The sequence below is a fragment of the Ranitomeya imitator genome, chromosome 3, assembly GCF_032444005.1.
Source record: "Ranitomeya imitator isolate aRanImi1 chromosome 3, aRanImi1.pri, whole genome shotgun sequence".
Classification (NCBI taxonomy): domain Eukaryota; kingdom Metazoa; phylum Chordata; class Amphibia; order Anura; family Dendrobatidae; genus Ranitomeya; species Ranitomeya imitator.
This window is the reverse complement of record NC_091284.1, coordinates 791,539,740-791,558,061: the sequence shown is the minus strand read 5'-3', so window position 1 is coordinate 791,558,061 and position 18,322 is coordinate 791,539,740. Positions and strand designations below refer to the sequence as shown.

The 18,322-nt window shown below is 40.6% G+C and overlaps 1 protein-coding gene across 1 annotated transcript in view; it reads right to left on the bottom strand.

The window, feature by feature from the left end:
- Positions 1-18,322, bottom strand: part of CNTN5 (contactin 5) — a 2,082,395-nt gene that overhangs the window by 1,227,116 nt on the left and 836,957 nt on the right. The gene's annotated exons all lie outside the window — the stretch shown is intronic.

The following is an 18,322-nucleotide window of genomic DNA, read 5'->3' as shown; positions in this document are numbered from 1 at the left end:
GATTTTCCATTTGTTAATCACAGTTTGAACGCTGCTGACTGGTATTATCAATTCCTTGGATATCTTTTTGCATCCCTTTCCTTTTTTATACAGTTCAACTACCTTTTCCTGTAGTTCCGTTGACAATTCTGTTGCTTTCCCCATGACTCACAATCCAGAAATGTCAGTGGCTGGATGAAAGATGCAGGAGTCTGTCTGGATCCCAGAAACTCACTCAGCTTTTATGCACACACACTGATTGCAAGCAAACAGGTCATAGGTGAGGATGTTACCTTTACTAGCCTGTCAAACCCATTTGTTTCAACTTCTGTGCATGTTATCAGGAGAAAAATCACCAGGGTATGTGAACTTTTTTTTATCAGGGTCATTAGGATGTTTTCTGTTGTCATTCTGATTTAAAAACAGAAAACACAGTAGTTCACCCAACCACCCACCATGAGTGGAGAAAAAGTTTTGGCGTTATCATTCATGTTCTTTGAAAAAACTGAATTGAGCTTTTCTTAGCAGGAGTGTGAGTCTCATAGGGCTCCTCCATTGTGGAAATTAGATTTATTCAAAGAGGTTACATGAGTCCATGATGTATCAAACAATCATTTTGACTGGATTTTACCTTTTTAAAAATGACATAATAATGGATAAAAGCAAGCTAAAGAATAAAAGTAAAAAAGAAAAACATCAAACATTCGGTCTGCAAATAAGAAGTAAAGTTTCACTACCAATCTGCCTTCGGAATATCAACAAAAACTTTTACCGGCAAATTTATAAGACCTGGGTCAATCTGAAAATTATCTCAGCAATTTAATGAGGAAGTTGGAAGACGGAGACAAAAATGCAAACATTTCATTCCAAAAGAATTTAGCGATATTTTGGCTTTAATAACTTTATTCCATCGTCTTTATCTTGCCCCCGCTTTCTTGTTGGCAGGAACGTGTTGATGTCACTGCAGACGATGTAACTAAACAGAATTCAGAGAGAAGGTCTCCCGCTGAGCTGAGATATGCTGGTCACCCTGCCGTGCTTTTTAATTCTATGTAGCAAGCAGCCTTGCTTCTGTCATGATCAGAGATAGACACAAAATGGAGTTGATACAGGTATAATCTGTAAGTTCTTTTAATTAATTTAGCTACACAAGACCCCTGTGAATTTCGAGACTTCAAAACAATCATTACTCATTGTGAGAAGCTAGTGTCTTACTTCTTTTTTTTTTTGTAAAGAGATACAAAATAAATATTGTCGTAACAGGGGTATGAATCCGTTTCATTTAGTGTTTATTAGAAGTTCTTCAACATAGTCTCGTCTGTTTCAAGAAAGGCTTTTAAATCAAGTCAGGATACAGTAAATATAAGGCTGGGCCTACACAGCGACATTGGACTTTATCGTATGTCATGGGGCCAAGCATCGCAGTATCCTGATGCTAGACATTGCACCATAATGTAGCTCTGACTGGACAGGAGCAAATCTTTTGAAATTCGAATTTACTAACGTTGCTGAATTTTACTCAAAAATTTAATTTGCAGCTATTTATTTGCGCAAATGTAAATACTGCAAAGCTTGCGATCGCTTGTAAAATGCCCATAGTGAAGAGGAGACAGAAAGAAAACCTTGCTGACTATATGAACTTACACTCTGCAGGAGAGAGAGAGCACCCTGCTGACCATGAGAGCTTACACTCTACAGGAGAGAGAGAGCACCCTGCTGATTATAAGAGCTTACACTCTACAGGAGAGAGAGAGCACTCTGCTGACCATAAGAGCTTACACTCTACAGGAGAGAGAGAGGATTCTGCTGACTATAGGAACTTACACTGCGTAGAAGAGAGAGGACCCTGCTGACCATATGAGCTTACATTCTACAAGAGAGAGAGGACCCCGCTGAACATGAGTTTACACTATAAAGGAGAGAGAGGACCCTGCTGACCATAAGAGCTTACACTCTACAGGAGAGAGAGAGGACCCGCTGACCATGAAATCATACACTTTACAGGAGAGAGAGGACCTTGCTGACCATAATAGCTGTTACTCTACAGGAGAGAGAGAGAGAGAGAGAGGACCCTGCTGACCAAGAGAGTATACACTCTACAGGAGAGAAAGGACCTTGCTGACCGTAAGAGCTAACACTCTAGAGGAGAAACGTTGAGAGTACCCCACTGATCATAAGAAATTGGACTCTACAGGAGAGAGAGAGAGGACCCCGCTGACCATGAGAGCTTACACTCTACAGGAGAGAGAGGACCCCACTGATCATAAGAGCTTGGACTCTACAGGAGCGAGGACCCTGCTGACCATGAGGGCTTACACTCTTCAGGAGAGAGAGAGTGAGGATCCTGATAACCAAGAGAGTTTACATGCTACAGGAGAAAGAGAGAGGACCCTGCTGATCATAATAGCTTACACTCTACAGGAGAGAGGACCCCGATGACATGAGAGTTTACACTCTACAGAAAAGAGAGAGGACCCCACTGACCATGAGAGCTTACACTCTACAAAAAAGAGAGAGGACCCCACTGACCATGAGAGCTTACACTCTGTGGGAGAGAGAGAACCCCACTGACCATAAGAGCTTAAAATCTACAGAATAGGGGACCCCGCTGACCATAAAAGCTTACACTCTACAGAATAGAAATATGACCCCACTGGCCATAAGAGCTTACACTCTACAGGAGAAGGAAAGAGATAGAAGACCCCACTGATCACAAGAGACAAAAAACGACTTTCTATATGAGAGAGAGAAAGAGGAATCCACTAAGCATAAGAGCTTACACTTTACAGGTGACAAAGAAATAAAGGCAGCCCGCTGACCATAAGAGCTTACACACTACATAAGAGAGGACAGAAAGAGACCACCCCACTGTTCATGTGGACTGACACACTGCAGGAGAAAGAGGACCCTTTGTCACGGGGGTATTGGGTAGACTAAAGCTGATTACCCGGGCCCCTGCGATATCCCTCAGACGAGGGATAATCCTGTCTGTCCCTCTCCCAGAATTTACACTGATGGTGTGCTTGTCTGGGCCGCCAGGCCTGACCCTGACTCCTGTTTCTGCCCTATGCTGAAACCTCCACCCGCCACCCAGTGATAAGACCACACACCAACCTACACAGAAAGTACAGACAGGGAAAACTAAAAATGCACCACGCCGCAGACACACAGGAAAACACTATAATGTGCACAGGGCAAAAATAAACACAAATATAGGAAGGAGAAATATGACAAAGGATAATACACCACCAGATATGATACTTCAACTCCTAGACCACCACTCCAGACCGAGATCACCAGGCACAAGACACAAGCTATAATCGGCGACGCCCTAAGTCCAGAATGACTATTTAAAGGCCACGGGTGTGACCAAGCCTCCAACCAGATTACCAGCCAGATTAACCCTGGATAACATGGATAAAATCTAGCCGGCGCCACTGAGCGTATAGTGGACAAATGTGGAATTACCGCTGTCTGTCGGACGCCCTAGTATGAACAGCGTCCGACATGACACCCTTCTATTCATGAGAGTTTACATTCTGCTTATTCACTATCAGCATCACTGCTGAGTGAGAAAAGAAATGACATCATGGCATCATAGCAGCGTTTCGGGTTATCATGGCAATATGACATGCAGAGGAACAAAGGAAGCAGACTGCAGAAGGAAGAGGATGAAGCTGAAACCAGGACAGGTGGGCAACACTGCAATGCAACGTGTGAGATGGACAATGTCACTGTGTAGCCACAGGCAAAAATTTCAAACCGCAAAAAGTAAAATGGATGTAAAACAGTCAGGTAACATGCCATGGGAACTGTTGCTTTTACTCTGGTCTCTGTATATTATTGATCTTTAAAACCACCCAGAGCAACAACTTCTACTAGAGATGCACAAATTGGTTCATTGCGAATCAAACATGCTTTGAACCTTAGGAAAATCACTGGTTTTGGAGAATTTGAACAATATGCAATTCGATTCATGTAAAGTGTCAAAAATGCCCGCTACAATTTTATATAAAGCAGAATATTGTATGAGCCAAGGTAGGATTACATAACTTTAGGAGTTTCCATTCAGGTTTCACCATAGTGCCTTGCAGCTATCACATCCCTAGGTATAGCACAGCCAAGCAAGAGGGACTATCACAGCCGCTATTAAAGCTGAGACACAGAATGCAGCAGGAGCTTTATAGTGAATCTGGACAGTGAGTAGATGTCACATCTGCACAGTTTAGCAGTTGAGATAGGGAGAGAAAGCCATAAAACACTGACTAAACATTACAGATAGTGTGTGTGACAAGACAGTAGACAAAATAGAGAGATGTCTGCCCAGGGCGTAATCTAGAACAAATGTCACCTAAATATTGGAGTAGGAAATGGGTGCATGGTCCAGCTGGAATCCTGTCCTGTGCCTTGGTTTTAGATTTTTTTGTGCTGCCTATTGTATATTACAGTGCCACACAAAACAATACAGACTCCAGTAATAAAGCAGCTCAAATTAACACATTTGTCATCAAGAGAAGGCCAAAGCCCTAGGCCCAGACAATAGGCGAAGGCCGATATGATGATAGTTAGAAGTTAATCTTTTAATGGGGGAAAAGTAGGGTCAGTGAGAGGGTTTATAAGAATAAGTGGGGACAGGGTTTTGACATTCCTAGGGTGATCCTTGCAGTTGGTTCTAAATTGGTCTGCGGGATCCATCAGGTTATGGATTCCCGAATTGTATAGGACTGCTCAGTTGGTCTGGTAATTTTTAGGACTCCTGGAAAGAAATCCTTGGAGTAATTTTGGTTTATTGCTTGATTGGAGAATCACCAAGAGTTCTTCGTAGCTTCAAGGACCTTACCAATTTTATTCAAGTTGTTAAATTGTTAAGGCTGGGTTCACACTTTGCGGTTTTTACCGCGGAACCGCCGCGATTTTGATGCTGCGGGTCCGCAGCAGTTTCCATAGCCTTTCCATTTACATGTAAACCCTATGGAAACTGCAAACCGCTGTGCACATGCTGCGGGAAAAACCGCGCAGAAACACAGCGGTTTAAAACCCGCAGCATGTCACTTCTTTGTGCAGAATCGCTGCGATTCTGCACCCATAGGAATGCATTGATCCGCTTACTTCCCGCATGGGGCTGTGCCCACGTTGCGGGAAGTAAGCGGGTAATGTGCGGGTGGTACCCGGGGTGGAGGAGAGGAGACTCTCCTCCAGGCCCTGGGAACCATATTTGGGGTGAAAAAAAGAATAAAAATAAAAAATCATGTTATACTCACCCTCTGAAGTCTCAGCGCTGCACGCGGCCGTCCGGTCAGACTTGCTGTGCGACCAGGACCTGCGGTGACGTCGCGGTCACATGACCGTGACGTCACGAAGGGTCCTTCTCGCACAGCAACTTTGGAACCGGACCGCCGGGTGCAGCGTCGAGGAGATCCGGACATCAGAGGGTGAGTATATCCATTTTTTATTATTTTTAACATTACTATTGATGCTGCATATTGCTGCATATGCAGCATCAGTAGTATAGGCGGAAACCCGCAGCGGAAACCGCGGAACAAACCGCGATAAATCTGCAGGGAGAACCGCTGTTGTTTTGCCCTGCAGATTTATCAAATCCGCTGCGGGAGAACCCGCAGAGGGACGCCGCAAAGTGTGAACATGGCCTAAGTATTTGTTAAATAAAGGCTGGTGTGGCCAAAATTATTCAAACAGAATTGTCAAAGTTTTGATTATTGAAGGAAATTTATGGGTAGTGGCTTGGGTTTACCACCAGAATCTGCAATACCAGGGTCATGTCTTCTGAAAGTGGTTGCATGTAGTCCTGGAAAAAGAATGTATTAATTTTATTCACTTATATAGCGCTATCATATTCCGCAGTGCTTTACAGACATCATCTCTGTCCCGATTGGAGCTTACAATATACATTCCCTATCAGTATGTCTTTAGAATGTGGGAGGAAACCGGGGAATACGGGCATAAACTCACGCAAACTCGGGGAGAACATACAAACTCTTTGCAGATGTTGTCCCTGGTGGGATTTTAACCCAGGACCCCAGCGCTGCAAAGTAATAGTGCTAACCACTGAGCCACCGAGCTGCCCTGAAGATACATCATTATCTATTGTCCAGGCTAAAATTAACAAATGGCCTGACTGGCAGCTCAGTATAAGTGGACATCAAGAAGTAGGGTAAACGGAATTATACAGAAAATATTCAATGCCCTGTTCCACCAGATCACGCTGCAGCTTTCAGTATTAGTATCGTGTGCCACAAATGTAATTTTCTCGTTTAAGTTACTTACAGAAAACTCAGGGGGCCAAAACAGAAAGTCATTGACCTTTGGACTTGCGATCAGTTTAATGCTCCTGTGTGCACTTTATTGATCTATTACGTTGAATGTTTAATTTCATGAATTCAGTCCACTAAGCCAGTACCATTTTATAAAATGGACAACAAAATTAGTAATGTGAACCTCTACTAATTAAGTTTACAGATGATTCCCCGGTGCCCATGCAATCATGTTGTAGAGGAATCAATAAAACAGAGCTAGGTTAGCAGGGAGAACAAGAAACTCAATTAGAATCATCTCACTGAATTTACAGAAATCTCTCGAATTTTATACCGTCTGTCGTCGAGTCTCCAAACCTCCACTTTAAATTTCAAATTCTAATTTAATATGAAAATATTAAGCCTATAAAGAACATTGGATACTGCCATATTTCATAGTGTTTTATTGGTTGTGATATTATATTATATCATTCCCATTTTAGTTTTTTCTTTTTACTCTTTTATAATTTTTTTTTTCATATTTTATGATTTTCATACCACTTTCTATACTCTTTTCACACTGATCGATTCAGCGTTCTAAGCTTGTCCTATCCAATCAGCTCTTGGATACATGGATAACATCCGTGTGTTGTCCAGTTCTTTCACAAATTCTAAGATTTGAATATGTGATTTTGATCTGCAAATCAGACATGTCTTTAATTTAATTGCAGCTTGACAATCTGAAAAAAATTAAGACATGTTTTATCAGTTAAAAAAACACATGAAAGGTGAGGTGGCCTTAAAATCCTGCAGTATGTCATGAGCTGAGGGTTCATAGTCTCTCTACCATCAATTCATTGGGATGACCATTTGTAGATAACATATCTTTAAGACCAGATATATAGGTGATTCTGACAGATATTTCCGCCTACTTCCTTTTTCCTCTCTGCGCAGTACTCTCTGCACATTTCACAGAGCATGCCCACAAAGTTAAATGTTGTCATTTAACGTTCAAGTGCCTGTTGTGAAGCCAATCTGTGCATCGCTCGCTCACAGGTCAGAGCAGCACCTTAGATGAGATGTTAATCCCATAATCATGTGAACAAAATAGAAAAAAAATAATATATTTCCACATAGATTTCCAATCAGGTGATATATCCCCTTCAAGTATGTAATGGGTATCCGTCATTTTAATTTTTATTGCAAAAAATCAATAGTACAAGTTAAAATTAGAAGCTTTCTAATATATCTTATCAGATAAATCTGCTTCTTTCTCTGCTAGGACTGAATGTTCAATTCAATCTAAAATCTGTATTCAGTGCAGACAGATTTTTACATTTCTGAGATAGGAGATGACAGTTGCTACTGATAAGAGTCTAAGATTCATAGAAATTCATTAGTATGATCTGCCATTTCCTAAACGTTTCTTATTTTCATGTGAATTATTGATTTATGATTAAGAAGGTTACACTTTACGTGCCCTCTACTGCTTCTTTTTGGTCTATTTAATTGTAATTTAGTCTTCCTTAGATTGTCTACTGCTTCTGTGTCTCCATGTCATGGTCCCCCACCAATTTTTGTTCTTATTGGGCAACAATGTTTTGATAAGGCTGGGTTCACACTGCGTTGTGTGAACCCATTTAACGGACTACGTTACACCGCGGCATAACGCGGTGTAACATAGTCCATTAACGCCGCCATTACTGGCAATGGCGAACGCATCGCTAGAGCACGCCCATAATGGGCATGCACTAGCGATGTGCCGTCATTGAGTGACGGACCCGAGACGTGGGCTGCAGGGTTTCCGGGTCCGTCACTAGTAGTGCACTGCTAGCGCAGATGGAGCTAGCAGATGCTCCATCTGTGCTAGCGCAGTGCCAAAGTTGGCACTTGCGTTAGTGCAGTCCGTTTAACGGATTTGTTGAACGGACTGCACAATGCAAGTGTGAACCTAGCCTTAACATGCCATAACTAGTGATGAGTCGAACCGTGGATGTTCGGGTTCGTCGGGTTCGAGAAAACCTTTAGTGTAAAGTTCGGTGTGGGTACCAGAACTCTACCAGATCTTGAACCAGCACCCCATAGAAGTCAATGGTGGTGGTGTAATATGGTCGTAGTAAGGGTTAAGGGCCTGTAAAATTATTTCTGACTCTTTTTCCTCTGCATCTGAAGTCTAAACACTAAAACGGACTTCAGGGAGGAGTGCGTGTCTGGAGTTCATCACCTAGCACTAGGTGTCCGGTACAAACCCCGACATTTAAAGTTCAGGTTTGCTTATCTCTACATGTGACCCCTGCAGCCAATCATTGCTAGTGAGATTTTGGCACTGCTGACATCACTATAGTGAGAGATTGCCTGCAGTGGTCAAATACTGGGATGATACATTGACACATTATCGCTGGAGCTGGAAAAGCAGAAACCAATTCCGGATTGGTGAATTTTTGAATTTTGGTTTAATTTCATACAAGTAAAACCAAACTCCTTTTCCAGTAAGCTACATCCTCTTTTGGGGCAAAAATCAGCTTTTTTAATTGTAAATCTTCCCCATTGTATTATATACAGTATTTCCCAACAAAAAGGACTCCGAACCGAGATTTGGGAAACACTAAGGTTTCAGCCACATGGTTGTCTATCTCTTAGTATTTTTTAAACACCGAAATTGAAGATATTGTAATTTTCTAACACATTTGACAAATTTAGCAAAGTATCAACTCTTCATTCCGCCTCGTGATGCTTACTAAACCAAACCTTGTTCCTGCTGATACAATGTATCTTTTTCCCACTGTGTCAGATTTCCTTCAGGGTTCTGCTAATGAGAATTCATTAGGTGTTGGCGGAGATGTCACTAAAAATATCAGTGTTATCTTATTTTCTTGTTAATACAAAATGATCAAAGATTACCTAACTTTCTTAATGTGTAAAATTATCCTCTTGTCATTTAACCCTTTCAAGAACTGGAGATTTTTTTCCATTACCCTTTACTCTTTTGATTTTATCTCCAACTATTTAAAAAAACATAACTTTTTTTTATTATTTTTTTCATCGACATATCAATATGAGGGCCTTTTTTTGGGTGAGACCAGTTGTAGTTTTTGACACCATTCATTTTACTATATAATCTACTGAAAAACTGGTAAAAATTCTAAATGGGGTGAAATGGTGAAAAAAAAGCTAAATTTGAGAGTCATTAAAGGGTTAATTAAAAAAAGGCGTACTGAGGGATCTATATTAGATCGCTGAGTGTGCATAGGCTGCCATACTTCTCAACAACACTAGTCCTGTTTACACAGGGCTCTAGGGGGTAACATTTCTTCTTGTGAAGAGTAACATGCTTCACATGCCAGTGTAAGGAGACTTGTAAGCCATATAATGCCATATAATGCTCCTCTGGGAAATTAAATGTGGACTTGAAATCTAGTGCCACCTATTAGAATGAGCAACCATAAAAGTCAATATCGATCCTGTAACGAGCCTTGTCATATGACTTAGGATAAAATCCAATCCAGATTCTCAAATTGCAGGCACGGTGTTTTGGGGTTTGCTGCCTCTAATCAGTGCAAAGCATGAGATCTGATTTGGATGTATGAGACACTTATGACTGGGATCTAGGGGGTTCAAATGAAGAAAAGTACTGCGCCACACCAGGAAGTGAAAAGCAGCTCACATTTTATTCTGCTTCCTGCGGCAATGTTTCGGTCCGAGGACTTTTGTCAAGCACCAAAACGTTGCCGAATAAAATGTGAGCTGCTTTTCACTTCCTGGTGTGGTGCTGTCCTTTTCTTCATTTGAACCTTGGATCTTTCTTCTGGGATGGACCACCTGGTGAGGACGTGCGCCCCGATGTCCATAGAGACAATGTTATTATTGGGTGCGATCTGACTGAATTTGTTGGATACTTGGGATCTAAGGGGTATCATATCTTTTTGTAGAGAGTGACATTCCAGTGTAAGGAGACTCATAGGCCATGCAATGCTCCTATGGGAAATTAACTATGCCAATTGCCTTTGCAGAGAGTAAGAGGACTTGAACTCTAGTGTCACTTAGGATGATGCACCGTTGAGAACCATGATTTTATTGAACACCGCAAAAGATTAATTATTCCCATGAGAAAGTGTTTTTTCTCATTCTTCAGGTGACAGTCATTTTGCTATATCTACACGGAAGAGAATGACTAAAAATCTGCGTTTTGATCATTGCGGATTTCTGTAGAATTCAATTCCACTCGAGTAAATTCTGCCATCTCTAGTAATGATCTAAGCGAGCTTCATTAATGTTCAGGGTTGATTTTACCATAGGCACTATAGTCTAACTCCAATAGGCACTGTGTAGCACCAATGTCTAGGCTCGTAGCTATAGGGTTGGCATATGAAGCAGTTGTTCCTGAGAAAAGTGGTCGGAGAAGCCCCTCGGTCATATAGAGCGAAAAAAAGGATTATGAAGGGCACATGGTAGGTGATGGCCCTGGTATAGATTTTGTACTGGAGTTAAGTAGTTGGCTGAATGTACACCCAATAATTGTAATATATAGGCTATTTGTTTTACTGATGTAACCATTAGTGCTGAGTAAATATACTCGTTACTCGAGATTTCCCGAGCACGCTCGGGTGACCTCCGAGTATTTTTTAGTGCTCAAAGATTTAGTTTTCCTCACCTCAGCTGAATGATTTATATCTCTTAGCCAGCTTCATTACATGTGGGGATTCCCTAGCAACCAGGCAACCCCCACATGTACTTATGCTGCCTAACAGATGTAAATCAATCAGTTGCGGCGATGAAAACTAAATCTCCAAGCACTAAAAAATACACGGAGGTCACCCAAGCGTGCTCGGGAAGTCTCGAGTAACGAGTATATTCGCTCATCACTAGTAACCATCCTTATCTTTTCTCTTGACTCAACATATCCTGCATTGATTTTAAAGAAATGATGAGGTTTGAAAAGAAAAACCTGATTTTGTGATACTCTGTTGGGAGATATGCACGATATATTGTTATTATACAGTTTTTATAGCGCCATTTATTCCATGGCGCTTATTATGTGAAAAAGGGGGCAAATATATACAAATACAAAAAAAAGTGCAAAAAAGAAGGTGCACAGGTACATAAGGAGGGAGGATCCTGCCCGTGTGCTCACAGTCTGCAGGGGATGGGTGAGGATACCCTCACTGCAGGCTGTAGGCTTGTCGGAAGAGGTAGGTCTTCAGGTTCTTTTTGAAGGTTTCTATGGTAGGTGAGAGTCTGATGTGTTGGGGTAGAGAGTTCCAAGGTATGGGGGAAGCACGGAAGAAGTCTTGTATGCGATTGTGGGAAGAATAGATAAGAGGGGAGTAGAGAAGGAGATCTTGTGAGGATCGGAGGTTGCATGTAGGTACAATATATGTGTCTATATGTAGCTACCAAGTGGTTGTGACGTCAATTGCAGCATGTTGAGGGTTTTGCTAGTCCATCTTGATAGTATATTGAAACTTCAATTTGACAAATTTGAGTTCTGAATACAATTTGAGGAATGTTAAGGGAAATCACATTTGTAACAAGATTAGAAACCGAAAACAATTTTACCAGGACAATAATAAACATCAAATTTCTGCAACATCAGGCTTGACCTTAATAACTCTCTCTGTAATTACTTTTAGTCGATAGTCTATATACTTTTAATGGACAGTTCCTAAAAAAAGACTATTGAAGGGGTGGGTCTGAGATTTTATTGAAACCTTTATCTCGATAACGTACTATGTAAAGACGAAGCATCCATACAGTTACAGGAACATTACACATGGCAGGAAGCACTTCTGCCCGCTGTTCTACTGCTCATTTTTCATTAAGCTAACTTATCTAGTATATCTTGATCACCGTCTACCAGAATGTCAGCTATAATGAAGTTTATAAAGCTGCTGCTAGAGTTTTATTCTGCCATCGGTGTCATTAGTGTTTTGGATCAGTGTGCCATCGGTGTCATCCTTGTTTTTTCGGAATGGTAAAAAAAAAATGAAATTACAAAGATTCTCCTATATTTTGCAATATTAAACATGCGCAGCACATGGATGCATGGCACATGGCACATGGACTGTACACTGATGTCATCCATGTGCTTCACATATTTTTCGCGAACCCATAGACTTGTATTGGGCCTTATCATCCATATTGGGAGTAAAAACAGACATGTCTCTATGTGGACCCACAGTCTGTGTAAAAACACTGAAATGTGCACAGCAGCATAGGCCATAACGGGTAAGTGTGGCATTCGTGAAAAAACGGATGCCACATGTAGTGGAAACACGGACAGTTGAAGGAGACCTAAAACTAAGCCAACGTCCTCACGATGAACTTTTGGTGAGTTTTTGATGCTGCTTATTTTCCCAAAAATGCAAGTAAGCAATTTTAATTAAAGAGTGCAGAAATGATACAGAAAATATACAACATCAAAAACTCACCAAAAGTTTATTGTGTAATCATAGCCCATGTAATCCTGTGGTTGGACCTAAAAAAAATCAGCTGCTTGGAAGTTAGAGGAGACCAGAGAGGTCTGGATTTCTTGTGCTTAAATGGCAGTAAAGACTAAACTTAAACTAAACGATATTCCATGTCTTTAAAAAATATATATTTACTAGACACCTCTTTTAATGAGCAAACATAATAAATAGGACTCATAAAACAGATATTTCACAAATTTTCTAAATATGACTTCTTTGGTACTTCGAAGTTAAAATGTAGAGGCCTCAGTCATCGACCAGTCATATTAAATCCTACAGGCCCTCAATGATTGTTGCAGCAAGGACTTTCGATATGTTATATAACCTGACATTTCCCATAATACTAGAAGCACGCTCTGTAACTAGCCATGAATAATGGATATCCGGAACAGCGCCATTCATGAGAGAAGTATGGGCTATCTCCAAGCTATGAAGTCTACAAGCTAAAAAGATGAGAAAGGTCAATAGGTCTTGGAAATGCTAATTCTCAGAAGGAGCTTCGGGGCAAGTGCAGGTTGCAGAAGATAAGTAGACTGCTATGTATAAATTTCTGTCCAGGTGGTGAAGATGTACTTAGATTTTGACAATCCGATAAAATATAAATATAAATAAAATGTCACTGGCTAGAGTAGTCAAAGTATGCTAAACTACTAACGCACAATGCATTAACAGTGTGGGACTTTATGCACTGCGGCGTGTTAGTTACTAATGGCTGTCATGCTGTGGACCCTGATTGGTGATAATAAGGTGGTCTGGAAAACACATTTCACTAGCATAACATTAGTTAAAGTAATACAGAATGACTATCCTCAATCATAATTTTTAGATGCCATCAGGAAGTAATTAGTCAGAGGAGACACTTTTGTTAAGTATGGAGCTATTATTTTCTCACAAGGTCCAAGAGTCCAGAGTGAAAGAATATCATAGTTTTTGATTTCTCTTGTGGTTCAGAATGTGTTCTTTTTTTACTTTCCGAACTGTCTCGACATATCCTGAGTTGATCAGCTTGATTTTGCAAACTCTTAACAGGTGACATTTATTCTGTATGTGTCTTTACGTGGCCACTCAATTAATGTGATGTCAATTTCAGTCTGTTGAGGGTTTACCAGCCAAAACAAATCACGTAAAAGAGGATTCTTCATATATTTTATACATATATTTATATATACAGGAACAAGATCTCTTGTATATTAACAAGTATTTAGTTTTTCAAGCTCTCTTTTCTACTTTATTGTTCTTTTGATCTATACATTTGTGTCTCTGGATATTTTAATATTTTTTTTTATGTCATTAATTAAACAATTTTTGTTTTACACTATGTAAACACGTGACCTCCCTTTCCCAATAGGGATGATGTATGTGTTTTAATTTGGTTTTATATCATTATTACTGTCTTAAGCTGTGTATAAATGTCACCTCCATTCAATAAATGAGGAGGTATTTCCTGTTACTTTTATACCTGAAGAAGGAGTCGATCAAAATCTGAAACGCGTTGCATGAATAAATTTCCCATTAAAGCATGTTCAGTCCCAGCACTTCTTGGTAGCGCCCAGGAATCACTGATCCTGCTTCTCTTCCAATTAAATCATTTGTCCCCCCCACCGGAGCGTGGGTCATCAGCTGCAACCACAGCCTACCCATTTGCCAACTGACATGATCAACTGAGATACATCTCACGGAGGTTAGTCCCCACTCTTCTTGCTAGTTTGTTCCCTGTGTGTGGTAAAAGACTTGAATCGCCTCTCTCTTTTTATTGACATGAACAGTGATAAAGTCCTAGAATGAAATATATTTAAAATTTTTTGCTTTTCATTTTTTATATTCAAGTATTTCGGTGTAAGATGTGTTCTTTTCTACTGTTCCTCTTGTCTTGACATATCCTGAGTTGACCATATTAATTTTATGATGCTCTGTCACGAGACTTTTATTCTATATGTGTCTTTATGTGGCATCTACAGTAGTCGTTGTGTTGGCAGTTGCAGCCTATTGAGGGTTTTACTAGCATATTTCAATAATTAATTTATTTTATATTGTGAGAAATTGGAGTCATTGAAGGGGTTGTCTGGGCTTAAGCTTCTGAAGTAACTCTACAGAGATGATAATGAAAGACTGTTCCTATTTTTTCTAAAATATATCTATTACATACTAGAATTGACTACTTCTTGGTAGATAGCAAAATGCTTTTTAAGTATGTTGACACTACTACATACACAATCGCCTGGTCTGACCATGTCCCAAGCTGTCTAACAATTAAGAAACAACATTCAGTTACCTGCCCTCCCAGATGTCACTTAAACACCCAGATACTTTCTAATGCTGGATTTGTTGATGAATTCTCCAAAAAACTTGCAGAATATTTCTCACATAATGATAATGGTATAGAGTCTGATGGAACTGTGTGGTCAGCTCACAAAGCCTATATTATAGGGAATCTCCTCAAAATAGCCTCATTTTGGAAACGAAATAAGGAAAAAGCACTAAGCACTTTAATGAAACAAATCCAACAGTTGGAAGAAGTCGATAAAGCCTCTCCCTCCCTAAAGACCTCCAACAGCAGAATAAACCTCAGATTTCAACTTTGCTCCAATCTCTTATCACTGTATGAAAATAACCTAAGAAAAACTATAGCTAAATTTTATGCCTTGAGTTATAGAGCTGTTGCTATGTTGGCCAGGAGGGTAAAGAAATAAGAGGCTAAGTCTATAATTGAGTAACTACAAGGACCAAATAACTCCCAAATTTGAATCAAGACACATTTGCTAAATATTACTCCAACCACTATAATTTAAAAAAGGATCCTAGTACTACTTAACCAACCTCCATGGATATCCAGTCGTAGTTGGCCAAACTACATCTCCCTCAGGTTTCTTCAGAACAGCTATCCATCTTTAATGCTCTATTTTCAATGCAGGAAATTCAAAATGCTATAAAGACAACCAAACGTAATTCTGCCCCGGGCCTTGATGGCCTGTATAATGAGTCTTACCGCCAATTTCTAACTATTCTCTCCTCATTCTTACTAAGTTCCCTCAACCTCAACCCTCTGGCAATTCTCAGAGTCTATACACCAACAAACCTAGAGGCTATTATCACAACCATACCAAAACTTGGCAAACCCCATTTGCTTAGAGAATTTCAGACCTATTTCTCTCTTAAACTGTGACTTGAAGATTTTTTCAAACTGTTGGCCAGTAAGTTACACAAAGTGTTACCTTCCTTGGTTGCTCCTGACCAAGTCGGATTTGTTGTAAATCACCAATCAAAGGATGGTACTAGATGGATGATTGACTAAATTAGAGTAGCTGAGCTGTATAAGGTCCCCTGTATATTTTTGTCACTAGATGCAGAAAAGGCATTTGACAAGGTACATTTGGGATATCTGAACATGGATTTGACTAAGTTCGGCCTCTCAGGTTTTATAAAATCAGCTGCCATGTCTTTATATTCTAACCCCAACACAGTGGTTTTAACTTCGAGTTTGCTATTACGAATGGAACCTACCAGGGTTGCCATCTCTCTCCTATTATTTTGGCGTTATTGATGGAGCTCCTGATGGAGTCCATTCAAACCAACCTGGCCATCTCTGGTATCAAGGTTGGCGACTGTTACCATGTGATCGGATTATATGCTGATGATGTATAATCTCTTGCTCAAATGTTGAAGTCACTTCATGATGTTATGTTAACCATCTCTTCCTTTGCTGACATCTCATACTATAAACTAAATCCTTCCAAATCCTTCATTCTTCCTATTTTCACATTACTATCCCCACCCAGAGTAAACTAAAGTTTGAGTCCACTTTGCCCTTAAAGGGTATGTGTCCACGATCAGGATGGCCGGCGGTATCGTCGGAGCGGCTTAGCCGCTCTGCGGTAAGCCCCGCCCCCTTTCTGGGACGCGATGATGCCGGATGTGTTCATAGCACACATCCGGCATCATCGCTCCCCACCATAGGGCCCTGTGCTATGTCTTGCGGCGACGCAGAGTCGCCGCAAGATATACGGACATGTTGCGATCTGAAAAGACGCGCAGCATGTCCGGAGTCGCAGGGCCGCCGCGTGCGTGTTACCACGCATAGTGGAGACGGGATTTCATTAAATCCCCTCCACTATGCTGTAACATCTGGACGCTGCGTGTCTGACGCTGCGGCTCTATGCAGCGTCAGACACGCAGCGTTTCCTGCACGTGGAAACAGACCCTAACTGGTCTGAAGATGGCATCCCTTACCTGGGAATCACACTTCCAAACACCCACCAGCTCTGGAAGGAAAACCTTAAACTCTTATACCAACCTCTGAAAAAGAAATAGACAGATTCTCCCATCTGGCTTTATCTTGGATTGCAAGGATCCAACCTACAAAATGATTTTTCTCCCTAAAATATTATACTGCTTTAGATGCATCTCCCATAGAATGCCAAACAAGTTCATTTCCAAACTCTAAGCCTTAGTTTGGACATTCATTTGGGTCAGCAAAAAACCAAGACTATCCCACAAAGTTATGTTTTTAACTTAAAATCTAGGACTTCTTGGAACATCTAATATTCTAACTTACCATAAAGCTGCCAGTCTAGAATCAGCAAAAGAATTGTGGTTCAACAATAGTACCCATAAATAGCTGCTAATCGAATCTGTTTGCGCCATGCGTGGTTCTACTAGAAGGACCTTAGAGGTCTGTTTTATTAAGCCGTCCTCTTTCATTCCTTGCTTACTATGTCAGCCAGATTATTTTTTGGAGAAACTGGGCGATTAGTAATATGTCTATCCCCCTCTCGGATATCTCAATTATATCCTTAGAACCCTATATTCCGTGTCTTAATTTAGCCAACTGGGAAGAGAGTGGTGTAAAGAATCTAACTGATATAACTAAAGACTCATCATTACTCCCCTTTAACACCCTTGCCAACAAGTATCCCTCACTACAGAAATATTTCTATCAGTATTTAAAAGTCAGACATATTCTTGCCCCTTTCCCCCCCTTAAACGCTCCCTTCACCCATCTCCCTTCCTTTTTTTTCCTTTAAGAAAGACACCTCAGAAGATCGCTGAGCCTCTATCTGCAAGATTTTAAATTCCACCCGTAGATAGGAAGTTGCCCTATATGACTAAATGGGAATTGGACTTTTAACTCTCCCTCTCAGTACATTAGAACAATGCTATATCATGGTCCCAGAGAATCTCCTCTTGTATAAATCACTTAGAATACCTAAATAAAATTCATAGGAGATAGTATATCTCCCTCAGTAGACTTTCACACTGTATTCCTAATTACTCACCGAACTGTTGGAAAGGCTGCTCCCTCACAGATAGGTACTCTCAGCCACACTTGGTGGTTCTGTCCAAAGATCAGGGAATTCTGGACTTCAGTTTTCCTTCTTATGTTCTCAATCATGGGAGTCCATTTTACAGCTGACCCTGCTCTGGTAGTCCTGAATATAAGTATTGATGAAGTTCCATTTGAACTTAGATGGCCAGGTGTCCACTAACTTACCTCGGCTACACAGTGCATGGCTGCAAGACAGAAATCCCCCCATGTCCACTCTGCAGGGGACCTGTGTGGGAAAATAAACACCCATTTCCAACACAAGTACCTTCTAGCATCAGACCAAGATTCAAAAAACAAAGTGC